Source organism: Chiloscyllium plagiosum, unplaced genomic scaffold, assembly GCF_037043375.1.
Source record: "Chiloscyllium plagiosum isolate Xiang-an unplaced genomic scaffold, Cpla_swu_hap1 HiC_scaffold_9, whole genome shotgun sequence".
Lineage (NCBI taxonomy): Eukaryota > Metazoa > Chordata > Chondrichthyes > Orectolobiformes > Hemiscylliidae > Chiloscyllium > Chiloscyllium plagiosum.
Window position 1 is genome coordinate 101913417 of NW_028270147.1, and position 12300 is coordinate 101925716.

The window sequence follows — 12300 nt, forward strand, 5'->3', positions numbered from 1 at the left end:
GCCATTCTGCCCTTCGAGCCTGCACCACCATTCAATATGATCATGGCTGATCATCCTTAATCAGTATCCTGTTCCTGCCTTATCTCCATAACCCTTGATTCCACTATCCTTGAGAGCTCTATCCAACTCTTTCTTAAATGAATCCAGAGACTGGGCCTCCACTGCCCTCTGGGGCAGAGCATTCCACACACCCACCACTCTCTGGGTGAAGAAGTTTCTCCTCATCTCTGTCCTAAATGGTCTACCCTGTATTTTTAAGTTGTGTCTTCTGGTTCGGCACTCACCCATCAGCGGAAACATGTTTCCTGCCTCCAGAGTGTCCAATCCTTTAATAATCTTATATGTCTCAATCAGATCCCCTCTCAGTCTTCTAAACTCAAGGGTATACAAGCCCAGTCGCTCCAGTCTTTCATTCCAGGAAATGACCTCGTGAACCTACGCTGCACTCCCTCAATAGCCAGAATGTCTTTCCTCAAATTTGGAGACCAGAACTGCACACAGTACTCCAGGTGTGGTCTCACCAGGGCCCTGTACAGCTGCAGAAGAACCTCTTTGCTTCTAGACTCAATCCTTCTTGTTATGAAGACCAGCATGCTATTAGCCTTCTTCACTACCTGCTGTACCTGCATGCTTACCTTCATTGACTGGTGTACAAGAACACCCAGATCTCTTTGTACTGCCCCTTTACCTAAATTGATTCCATTTAGGTAGTAGTCTGTCTTCCTGTTCTTGCCACCAAAGTGGATAACCATACATTTATCCACATTAAACTGCATCTGCCATGCATCTGACCACTCACCTAACCTGTCTAGGTCACCCTGTAATCTCCTAACATCCTCATCACATTTCACCCTGCCACCCAGCTTAGTATCATCAGCACATTTGCTAATGTTATTACTAATACCATCTTCTATATCATTAATATATATTGTAAAAAGCTGCGGTCCCAGTCCCTGCGGTACCCCACTGGTCACTGCCTGCCATTCCAAAATGGAGCCGTTTATCACTACTCTTTGTTTCCTATCAGCCAACCAACTTTCAATCCAAGTTAGTACTTTGCCCCCAATACCATGCGCCCTTAGTTTGCTCACTAACCTCCTACGTGGGACTTTGTCAAAAGCTTTCTGAAAGTCCAAGTACACTACATCTACTGGATCTCTCTCGTCGATCTTCAGAGCTACATCCTCAAAAAATTCCAGAAGATTAGTCAAGCATGATTTCCCCTTCATAAATCCATGTCCTCTCTGACCTATCCTGTTTCTACTATCCAGATGTGTCGTAATTTCATCCTTTATAATATACTCCAGCATCTTTCCCACCACTGAGGTCAGACTAACTGGTCTATAACTTCTTGCTTTCTCTCTCCCACCTTTCTTAAAACGTGGCACAACATTAGCCACCCTCCAATCCGCAGGAACTGATCCCGCAGCATTTAAAAAGAATAGAGCAATAATTGTGGGTAACTTCAACCCAATCAACATGCCATTGAATTTATAAAGTGCATTAAAAGCAACATGTCATGGAGCCAACCAGGGAGTGGACTATCTTGAATTTGGTAATGGCTAACAAGGCAGTTTTAATAAAACATCGCTGAGTAAAAGATCCCCTAGGAAGTAGTGATCATAAAGTAGCATGTAATACGTAGTTCGAGAGTGAGAAAGTTTGACTGGAAACAACTATGTTTAACTTAAATAAAGGGAATCGTAATGAAATGAGGATAGAGTTAGTAAAGTAGACTGGGCAAATAGTTTATCATGAATGCACTTCATGATTCTCAGCAAGAATGCATCCCAGTGAAGAAGAAGATTGTAAGAGAGGGATAAACTGGCCATGGCTAACTAAGAGAGTTGAGGAAGTATAAAGTTGTCTGGGATAAATTCAGAATCCAGCAAAGCAGGATTAAAAAGATAATAAAGAAAGAGAAAATAAACCATGAGGGCAAACTAGCATGTAATATAAAAACTGACAATAAGAGCTTCTTAAAACAAATGAAAGGGAAGAGAGAGGTCAAAATGAACTTTCATGGAGCTATGAACTTGCACCATCAGATCCCTCTGTATATCAATGCTCTTGAGGATCTTGCCATTTGCTGTACATTTTCCTCTTGTACTTGACCTCCCCAAAAGGAGAGCACGGTGGTTCAGTAGTTAGCACTGCTGCCTCACAATGCCAGGGACCCGGATTCAATTCCACCCTCCAGCGACTGTCTGTGTAGAGTTTACATGTTCTCCCTGTGTTTACATGGGTTTCCTTTGGGTGCTCCGGTTTTCTCCCACAGTCCAAAGACGTGTAGGTTTGGTGGATTGGCCATACCAAATTGACCATAGTATCCATGGATGTGCAGACTAAGTGGGCTAGCCATGGGAAATGCAAGTTATAGGGATTGGCATGTATTGGGGTTGGGGGGGAGGGGTCAAGTTTGGTGCTCTTCGGAGAGTTGGTTGGGCTGAATGGCCTCTTCCACATTGTAGGGATTCTATGAAAATGCTTCACCTCAAACCTGTCCAGATTAAACTCCATCTGCCATTTCTCTACCCAACTTTCCAACTGATCTATATGCTGCCATATCATTTGATAACCTTCTTCACTATTCACAACTCCACCAATTTTCATACCATTTGCAAATCTACTGATCAAATCATTGATATTTATTACAAACAATGGGGCTCTAATCCTTCCACTGATCCTACCTCCAGAAGTAGTGGATATAAAAGTTCTTGGATTCTGGAAAGTACAGGAGGGTTGGAACACTGCCAGTGCGACACTCCTATTCAAAAAGAGAGGGAGGTAAAATATAAGTAACTATAGGCCAATTAGTCCAGCATCTATTATTGGAAAAACATTGGAATCAATTAGAAAGGAAATCATATTTGGAAAATCATAATCTAATCAAATAATCTAATCTAATCTAATCTAATCAATAATCTAATCAGCATGATTCATGAAAGGAAATCACATCTGACTAATTTATCAAAGCTTTTTGAGGAACTCTCAACCTGAGTAGATAGAGGGAAACTTGTAGATGTGTTGTATTTGGACTTGGTTTTCTATCAAAACTTCTGTGGTTACCACTGACCAGAAACTCAACTCAACTCACCACATAAAGGCAATGGCTACAAAAGCAGGTCAGAGGTTAGGAATACTGTGGTGAGTAACCCACTTCCTGACTCCACAAAAGGGATATAGGTTGGCCAGCATTTATTTCCCACCCCTATTTGCCTTTGACAAAGTGATGGTGAGCTGCCTGCCTGAACAGCTGCAGTCTGTCAGCTATGGGTTGACCTACAATGCTGTTAGGGAGGGAATTCCAAGATTTTGACCCAACAACAGTGAAGGAATGGTGGTATATTCCAGATGGGGAGTGGCTTGGAGGATTGTCCAGATCTTGTTGCATTTGAATATGGACTGCTTCAGTATCTGAGCAATTGCAAATGGTGCTGAGCATTGTGTGATCATCAGCAAACATTTCTACTTCTGACCTTATGATGGAGAAAAAGTCATTGATGAAGCAGCTGAATATGGTTGGGCCTAGGACACTGCCCTGAGGAGCCCCTGCAGAGATGTCCTGGAGCTGAGATACTGACCTCGAACAACCACAACCATCTTCCTATGTGCCAGGTGTGACTCTAACCAGTGGAGAATTTGCCCCATGATAGTCATTGATTTTAGTTTTGCTAGGACTTCTTGATGCCACACTCCGTCAAATGCAGCCTTGATGTCAAGGACTGTAATTCTCAGCTCACCTCTGAACTTCAACTCTTTTGTCCATATTTGAGCCATGGGTTTAATGAGGTCAGGAGGTCAGTGGCCCTTGCAGAGCCCAAAGTGACCATCAGTGAACAGATTATTACTGAGGTAGTTATTGCTTGACAGCAATGATGATGACACCTTCCATCACTTTACTGATGATCAAGAGCAGATTGATGGGGCGGTAATTGGCTGGGTTGGATTTATCCTGCTTTTTTGGTACAGGACATACTTGGACAAGATTCCACATTATCATGTAGATGCCAGTTTTGAAACTATATTGGAACAGCTTGACTAGGGGAGCAGCAAGTTCTGGAGCATAAGCCTTCAGTATGATTGCTGGAATGTTGCCAGGGCCAGTAGCGATTGCAGCATCCAATCCGTCCTTTTCTTGACAGCACGTGGAGTGAATTGAATTGGCTGAAGACTGGTGTCTGTAATGCTGGGGATCACTGCAGGAGGCCAAAATGGATCATCTGGCTGAAGATTAATGTAATTGCTTCAGCCTTATCTTTTGTGTTGATATGTTGCATCATTGAGGATAGGGATATGTGGGGACCCTCCTCCTCCAGTGAGTTGTTTAATTGCCCAGCACCATTCATGACTGAATGTGGCAGGACTGCAGAGCTTCGATCTGATCCATTGGTTGGGGGAATTGCTTAGCTCTGTCTTTCACTTGCTGCTTATGCTGTTTGGCAATGCAAGTAGTCCTGTTAGGTAGCTTCACCAGGTTGACACCTCATTTTCAGGTATGTCTGGTGCTGCTCCTGGCATGCCCTTCTTCACTCCTCATTGAACTTGATGATAATGGTTGAGTGGGGACCATGAGGTTACAGCTTGTGTTGGAGTACAAGTTTGCTGCTGTGATGGTCCAGAGAGCCTCATTGATGCCCAGCCTTGAGTTGCTAGATCTGTTCAAAGTCTGTCCCATGTAGCATGGTGATAGTGCCACACAACACTATAAAGGTTATTCTCAATGTGAAGGTGGGACTTCATCTCCCCACGGACTGTGCGGTGGTCACTTTTATCCATACTGTCATGGACAGATGCTTCTGCAGCCGGCAGATAGGCGAAGATGAGGCCAAGTATGTTTTCTCTTTTAGTGGTTCCCTCACCACTTACTGCAGACACCTCCCCCCTCACCTCCCTCCAAGGCCCCAAAGGAAACTTCCATATCCGCCACAAATTCACCTGCACCTCCACACACATCATCTATTGCATCCTCTGCACCCGATGTGGCCTCCTCTATATTGGGGAGACAGGCCGCCTACTTGCGGAGCGTTTCAGAGAACACCTCTGGGACACCCGGACCAACCAACCCAACCACCCTGTGGCTCAACACTTCAACTCCCCCTCCCACTCCACCAAGGATATGCAAGTCTTTGGACTCCTCCATCGCCAGACCACAACAACACGACGGTTGGAGGAAGAACACCTCATCTTCCGCTTAGAAACCCTCCAACCACAAGGGATGAACTCGGATTTCACCAGTTTCCTCATTTCCCCTCCCCCCACCTTGTCTCAGTCAAATCCCTCGAACTCAGCACCGCCTTCCTAACCTGAGATCTTCTTCCTGACCTCTCCGCCCCCACCCCAGTCTGACCTATCACCCTCACCTTGACCTCGTTCCACCTATCGCATTTCCAACGCCCCTCCCCCAAGTCCCTCCTCCCTACCTTTTATCTTAGCCTGCTGGACAAACTTTCCTCATTCCTGAAGAAGGGCTTATGCCCGAAACGTCGATTCTCCTGTTCCCTGGATGCTGCCTGACCTGCTGCGCTTTTCCAGCAACACATTTTCAGCTCTGATCTCCAGCATCTGCAGACCTCATTTTCTCCTCAAAGAACATGTTTTACCTGAAGCCATGAGACTTCGTGGGGTCAGGAGTCGATGTTGAGAACTCCCAGGGCAACTCCCTCCCAACCGTATACCAGTGTTCTGCCACCTTTGGAGTGCCTGTCCTGCCGTTGGGAACAGAACATATTCAGGGATGGTGATGGTGATGTCTGGGACATTGTCTGTAAGGCATGGCTCAGTGGTTAGCACTGCTGCCTCACACCAGGATCCCAAGTTTGATTCCAGCCTTGTGCGACTGTCTGTGTGGAGTTTGCACATTCTCCCCTTGTCTGTGTGGGTTTGCTCCCACAGTCCAACGATGTGCAGGTCAAGTGGATTGGCCATGCCCATAGTGTTAGGTGTGTTAGTCAGAAGGAAATGGGTCTGGGTGGGTTACTCTACGGAGGGTCAGTGTGGATTTGTTGGGCCGAAGGGCCTGTTTCCACGCTTTAGGGAATCTAATCCAACCTAATTTCATGAATATGACTATGTAAGACTGTTGCTCAACTAATCAGTGAGACAGCTCTCCTAATTTTGGCATTACCCCACAGATGATGGTAGGGAAGATATAGCAGTTTCAACAAGGCTGTTTTGGTCATTGCCTTTCTGGTGCCAAGGTCGATGCCAGATAGTCCGTTTGGTTTCATTTCTTTGTTGAGACTTTGTCGCAATTGATACAGCTGAGTGGCTTGCTAAACCATTTCAGATGGCAGTTTTGGTCTGGAGTCACATGTAGGCCAGACCAAGTAAGGAGGGCATCAGTGAACGCGACGGGTTTTTTCCGCTAATCAACAATGGTTTCATAATTATCGGTAGATTCTTAATTCCAGGTTGTTTTTATTCAAATTTAAATTCCACCGTCTGCTATAGTGTAGACTCAAACCCAGGTCCCCAAACCCAGGGCTATGGCCATCACCTCCCCTTCCAGAAGGTGTTCAACAAGGTACCTCACAGAATGACAAGTCATAACAACCAATAGTGGAGGAGGTAGTACATTGCCAAGGATAGAGAATTGGCAAGTGACAGGAAACAGTGAATGGGGAGAAGGGATTCTTCTTCAGGTTGGTGACCTGGAACCATTGAACTCCACAGAGATCAGTGCTGGGGCCGCAACTGTTTACAATATATCTTAATGACTTGAAGGAAGGAAGCAAGTGTACTGCAGACAAATTTGAGGATGACACAAAAAGAGGTGGTAAGACGAGTTGCAAGAGGGTATACAAACAGTTTACAGCGAGATAGGGCTCGGTTCAGTCAGTGGACAAAAAGTTGGCAGATGGAACATAATGTGGAAAATGCGAAGTTGTTCATTTTGGAAGGAAGAACAAAAGAACAGAATATTATTAATAGGAAGAGTTTGGAGGGATATGGGCCGGGTGCTGGCAGGTGGGACTAGATTGGGTTGGGATATCTGGTCGGCATGGACGGGTTGGACCGAAGGGTCTGTTTCCATGCTGGACATCCCTATGATTCTATGATTCTATTCAAATGGAGAAAAATATGCAGAAAGATGCCATAAAAAAGGGATATGGGGAACTTGTGCATGGAATACAGCAAGCTAGCACATAGGTGCGGCAGGGAATCAGGAAGGCTATTGGAAAGTTGTCCCTTATCCAAGGGAATTGGAGTGCAAGAGTAGGGAAGCCTTATTGCAACTGTTCAAGGTGCTGGTGAGACCACATTTGGAGTACTGAGAGCATGTCCCCTTATAGAAAGAAAGATAATATTTCATATGAGATAGTTCAGAAAAGGTTCACTGTGATGATCTCTGGGACAGAGGCGTTGTCTCACGAGCAAAGGTTAAACAGGTTTATAGGTTGCTCAGGTTGGGACTCTACTCACTGGAGTTTAGAAGAATGAGAGATGACCTCATTGAAACATATCAGATTCTTAAAGGACTTGACACAGTAAATGCTGAGAGGATGTTTCCCCTCACGGGAGAGTCGAAGAGCAGAGGGCAGCGTTTCAGGGAGAAAGTGAGGGCTGCAGATGCTGGAGCTCAGAGTCAAGAGTGTAGTGCTGAAAAAGCACAGCAGGATAATTAACATTTCGGGCATAAGCCCTTCATCATCAGCCCTCATTCCTGATGAAGGGCTTAGGCCCAAAATGTCGATTCTCCTGCTTCTCAGATGCTGCCTGACCTGCTGTGCTTTGCCATCACCGCAAAGGGGCTGAGCTGAGAATAAAGACTGAAATGAGGAGGAATTTCTTCTCTCAGAGGGTTGTGAGTCTTTGGAACTCCTCATCACGGAGAGCTGTGGGGAGAAGAGTCCTTGCGTATATTCAAGGCTGAGATTGATAGATCCTTTGATTCATCAGGGAATCAAAGGGTGATGGCAAAAGGGCAGGAAAGCGGACATGAGGAATGTCGGATCAGCCTGATTTATTTGAGGGGCCAAACTGCTTAATCCTGCTCCTTTGTCTTATGTAAATTGAAACTATACAATTAATGACATCCCCTTAATTAATAATGCACAAAATTAATAAACACTGACAAGTAATAATACTCTATATTGAAGGCAGAGAAAATGGAAAATATACCAAGTTAATAAAACATCATGAATTAAGAACACATTGTGAAATATTAATACAATTGAGTACTTCTTGCAAAACAGATATTCTGGCTTATTGGGCAGGTGGGTGAAGTGCTACAAACAACTTGAAGCAAGTTTTCACTTATAACGTGGAGGATTCCCTTCCAGAGCCTTGCAGATGAATTGCAAAGCAGTGACTATGTGTTCATTTGACATTGCTGGCCTGTTGGCCAAGGTAGCGTCCAAGAAAGCCCTAACCCTCTGCACTCGAGCACCATATCCTGATAATCCAGGCGCACCACCCACTGTGTGAATCGACATCCATTGAGTATATAAACTCAGCAACATGAACAATTGAGTTCAGATCAACGCCACCAGTAAGTGCCCACATCAATGGCGTGGCCATGGGAATCCCACTGCACTCTCACATCTCTGTTTGAGTTTCTGGGAAATGTGTCTTTGATATATTGACAAAAACTCCCTACCCTATGGATGATATCTTTGACATATTAGAATCTGCAGCTGCATGTAAAACATAGAGTCATAGAGATGTTCAACACGGAAACAGACCCTTCAGTCCAACTCATCCGTGCTGACCCAATCTAGTCCCATTTTCCAGCCCATATCCCTCTAAACCCTTCCTATTCATATATCCATCCAGATGCCTTTTAAAAATCTGTATTGTAATTGTACCAGCCTCCACCACATCCTCTGGCAGCTTATTCCATACACACACCACCCTCTGCGTGAAAAGGTTGCTGCTTAGGTCCTTTTTAAATATTTCACCTCTCACCCTAAACCTGTGCCCTCTAGTTCTGGACTCCCCCACCCCAGGGGAAAAAACCTTGTCTATTGGTCCTATCCCTGCCCACCATGATTTTAAAAACCTCCAAATGGTCACCCCTCAGTCTACAACGCTCCAGGGAAAACAGTTTCAGCCTATTCAGCCTCTCCCTATAGCTCAAATCCTGCAACCTACCAACATCCTTGTAAATCTTTTCTGAACCCTTTCAAGTTTCACAACATCCTTCCGATAGGAAGGAGACCAGAATTGCATGCGATGTTCCAACAATGGCCTAACCAATGTCCTGTACAGCCTCAACATGACCTCCCAACTTCTGTACTCAATACTCTGACCAATAAACGAAATCATACCAAACACCTTCCTCACTATCCTATCTACTCATGACTCCACTTTCAAGGAGCTATGAACTACACTCCAAGGTCTCTTTGTTCAGCAACACTCCCTAGGACCTTACTATTAGCTGTATAAGTCCTGCTCTGATTTGCTTTTCCAAAATGCAGCACCTCACATTTATCAAAACTAAACTCCATCTGCCACTTCTCAGCCCATTGGCCCACCTGATCAAGATCCCGCTGTAATCCGAGGTAACCTTCTTCGCTGTCCACTACACCTCCAATTTTGGTGTCATCTGCAAACTTACTAACTGCATCTCCTTCGTTCACATTCAAATCATATATGTAAATGACAAAAGGCAGTGGATCCCTGTGGCACTCCACTGGTCACAGGCCTCCAGTCTGAAAACAACCCTCCACCACCACCCTCTGCCTTCTACCTTCAAGTCAGTTCTGTATCCAAATGACTAATTCTCCCTGCATTCCATATGATCTAACCTCGCTAACCAGTATATCATGAGGAACCTTGTCGAATGCCTTACTGAAGTCCATATAGATCACATCTACTGCTCTGCTGTCATCAATCCTCTTCATTACTTCTTCAAAAAAGTCAAGCAAGTTTGTGAGACATGATTTCCGATGCACAAAGCCATGTTGACTATCCCTAATCAGTCCTTGCCTTTCCAAATACACATACATCCTGTCCATCAGGATTCCCTCCAACAACTTGCCTACCACCGACATCAGGCTCACTGGTCTATAGTTCCTGGCTTGTCCTTACTGCCCTTCTTAAACAGTGGCACCACATTAGCCAACCTCCAGTCTTCCAGCACCTCACCTGTGACTATCAATGATACAAATATCTCAGCAAGAGACCCAGCAATCACTTCTCTAGCTTCCCACAGAGTTCTAAGGTACATCTGATCAGGTCCTAGGGATTTATCCACTTTTCTGTGTTTCAAGACATCCAGCACTTCCTCCTCCATAATATGGACATGTTTCAAATGTCACCATCCTTTTTCCCCACATTCTATATCTTCCATGTCCTTCTCCACAGTAAACACTGATGCAAAATACTCACTTATTACCTCCCCAATAGTTTGATTAAAGATAGTCAGCATGGCTTTGTGAGGGGCAGGTCATGCCTTACAAATCTGATTGAGTTCTTTGAGGAGGTGACAAGACAAGTTGACGAAGGTCGAACAGTGGATGTGATGCATCTGGATTTCAGTAAGGCATTTAATAAATTCCGCATGGTAGGTTCATTCAGAAAGGTAGGAGGTATGGGATGCAGGGAAATTTGGCTGTCTGGATACAGAATTGGCTGGAATTGGCTGAAAGAAGACAGCGAGTGATACTGGATGGAAAGTATTTCGCCTGGAGGTCAGTGACCAATGGTGTCCAGGGATCTGTTCTTGGGCCTCTGCTCTTTGTAGTTTTTGTAAATGACTTGGATGAAGAAGTTGAAGGGGGCTTGGTAAGTTTGCTGATGACACGAAGGTTGGTGGTGTTGTAGATAGTGTTGAGGGCTGTTGTAGGTTGCAACAAGACATTGACAGGATGCAGAGCTGGATTGAGAAGTGGCAGATGGAGTTCAACCTGGATAAATGCAAAGTGATTCATTTTGGGAGGTGGAGTTTGAATGCTGAATACAGGATTAAAGACAGGATTCTTGGCAGTGTGGAGGAACAGTGGGATCTTGGGGTCCATGTACATAAAACTCTCAAAGTCGCCACCCAAGTTGATAGGGATGTTAAGAAAGCGTATGGTGTTTTGGCTTTCATTAATAGGGGAATTGAGTTTAAGAGCCATAAGGTTTTGCTGCAGCTCTATAAAACCCTGATTAGACCACATTTGGAATATTGTGTTCAGTTCTTGTCACCTCATTATAGGAAGGATGTAGATGCTTTAGAGAGGGGGCAGAGGAGATTTACCAGGATGCTGCCTGGATTGGATGACATGTCTTATGAAAAGAGGTTGAGTGAGCTAGGGCTTTTCACACTGAAGAGAAGAAGGAAGAGAGGGGACTTGATAGAGATGTACAAGGTAATGAGAGGCATAGACAGAGTAGATAGCCAGAGATTTTCCCCCAGGGCAGAAATGGCTGTCACGAGGGGTCATAAGTTTAAGGTGATTGGAGGAAGGTATAGGGGCAATGTCAGAGGTAGGTTCTTTAGGCAGAGAGTGGTGGGTGTGTGGAATGTACTGCCAGCAGTGGTAGTAGAGTCAGAGACATTGGGACATTTAAGTGACTGCTGGGCAAGCACATAGATGGCAGTAAATTGAGGGATGTGGAGGTTAGATTGATCTTAGATTAAGATAAATGCTCGGCTAAAGGGCCTGTACTGTACTGTACTGTGTTATGTTCTATGTTCTAGGTTAGAGTTCCCTTTTGTCTTAATGAGTTCAATCATGCACAAATTCATCTTTAAATCAGTACAGTCCCTTTTCCCAATATCTTAATTATGCAATCCCCAGGGGGTTCTCTATTTCTGTTAACCACACACTGACTTTCGCAGGTCAGCTGTCCACCTTGGGATCCTGTCACTAACAGACTGACCTTAGTGTCAATTTCATTGAAAGAGCCCAGGCCACTTGTTCAATGTGATGCTGAAATAAGACATATCAAAGTCATTCTTTGCGATAGTGGCCTTCCTGATTTTATCATTTCTCTCTGTATATCATACAAACAGCACTCAGACAGCCACTCTTGAGTTTGCAAAAAGGCCTGGAAAGTTAAGATATGTCAAAAGTTTATATATTAGGTGAAGCTCTCTGGTTCATCCTGCTGTGGTTCATCAGCATCATAAAGGATGTTTACAACTAACAGGATGCTGCTATCAAGTCAAAAAGACATTCTGCCTAGCACACAACTTGGTAAGTTGGTATATGAGTTTCAGTGTCAGTATGATGCTAGGTACGTTTCAAATACAGCAAGTTTGTATCTAACAGCATGTTTTAGCTATTTGCAAAAAGCAAAGTACTGACTGTACCCGACCAGCCCGTGTTGCCATGAGACAGAATAGAGGAAAGAGATTGGTGTGAA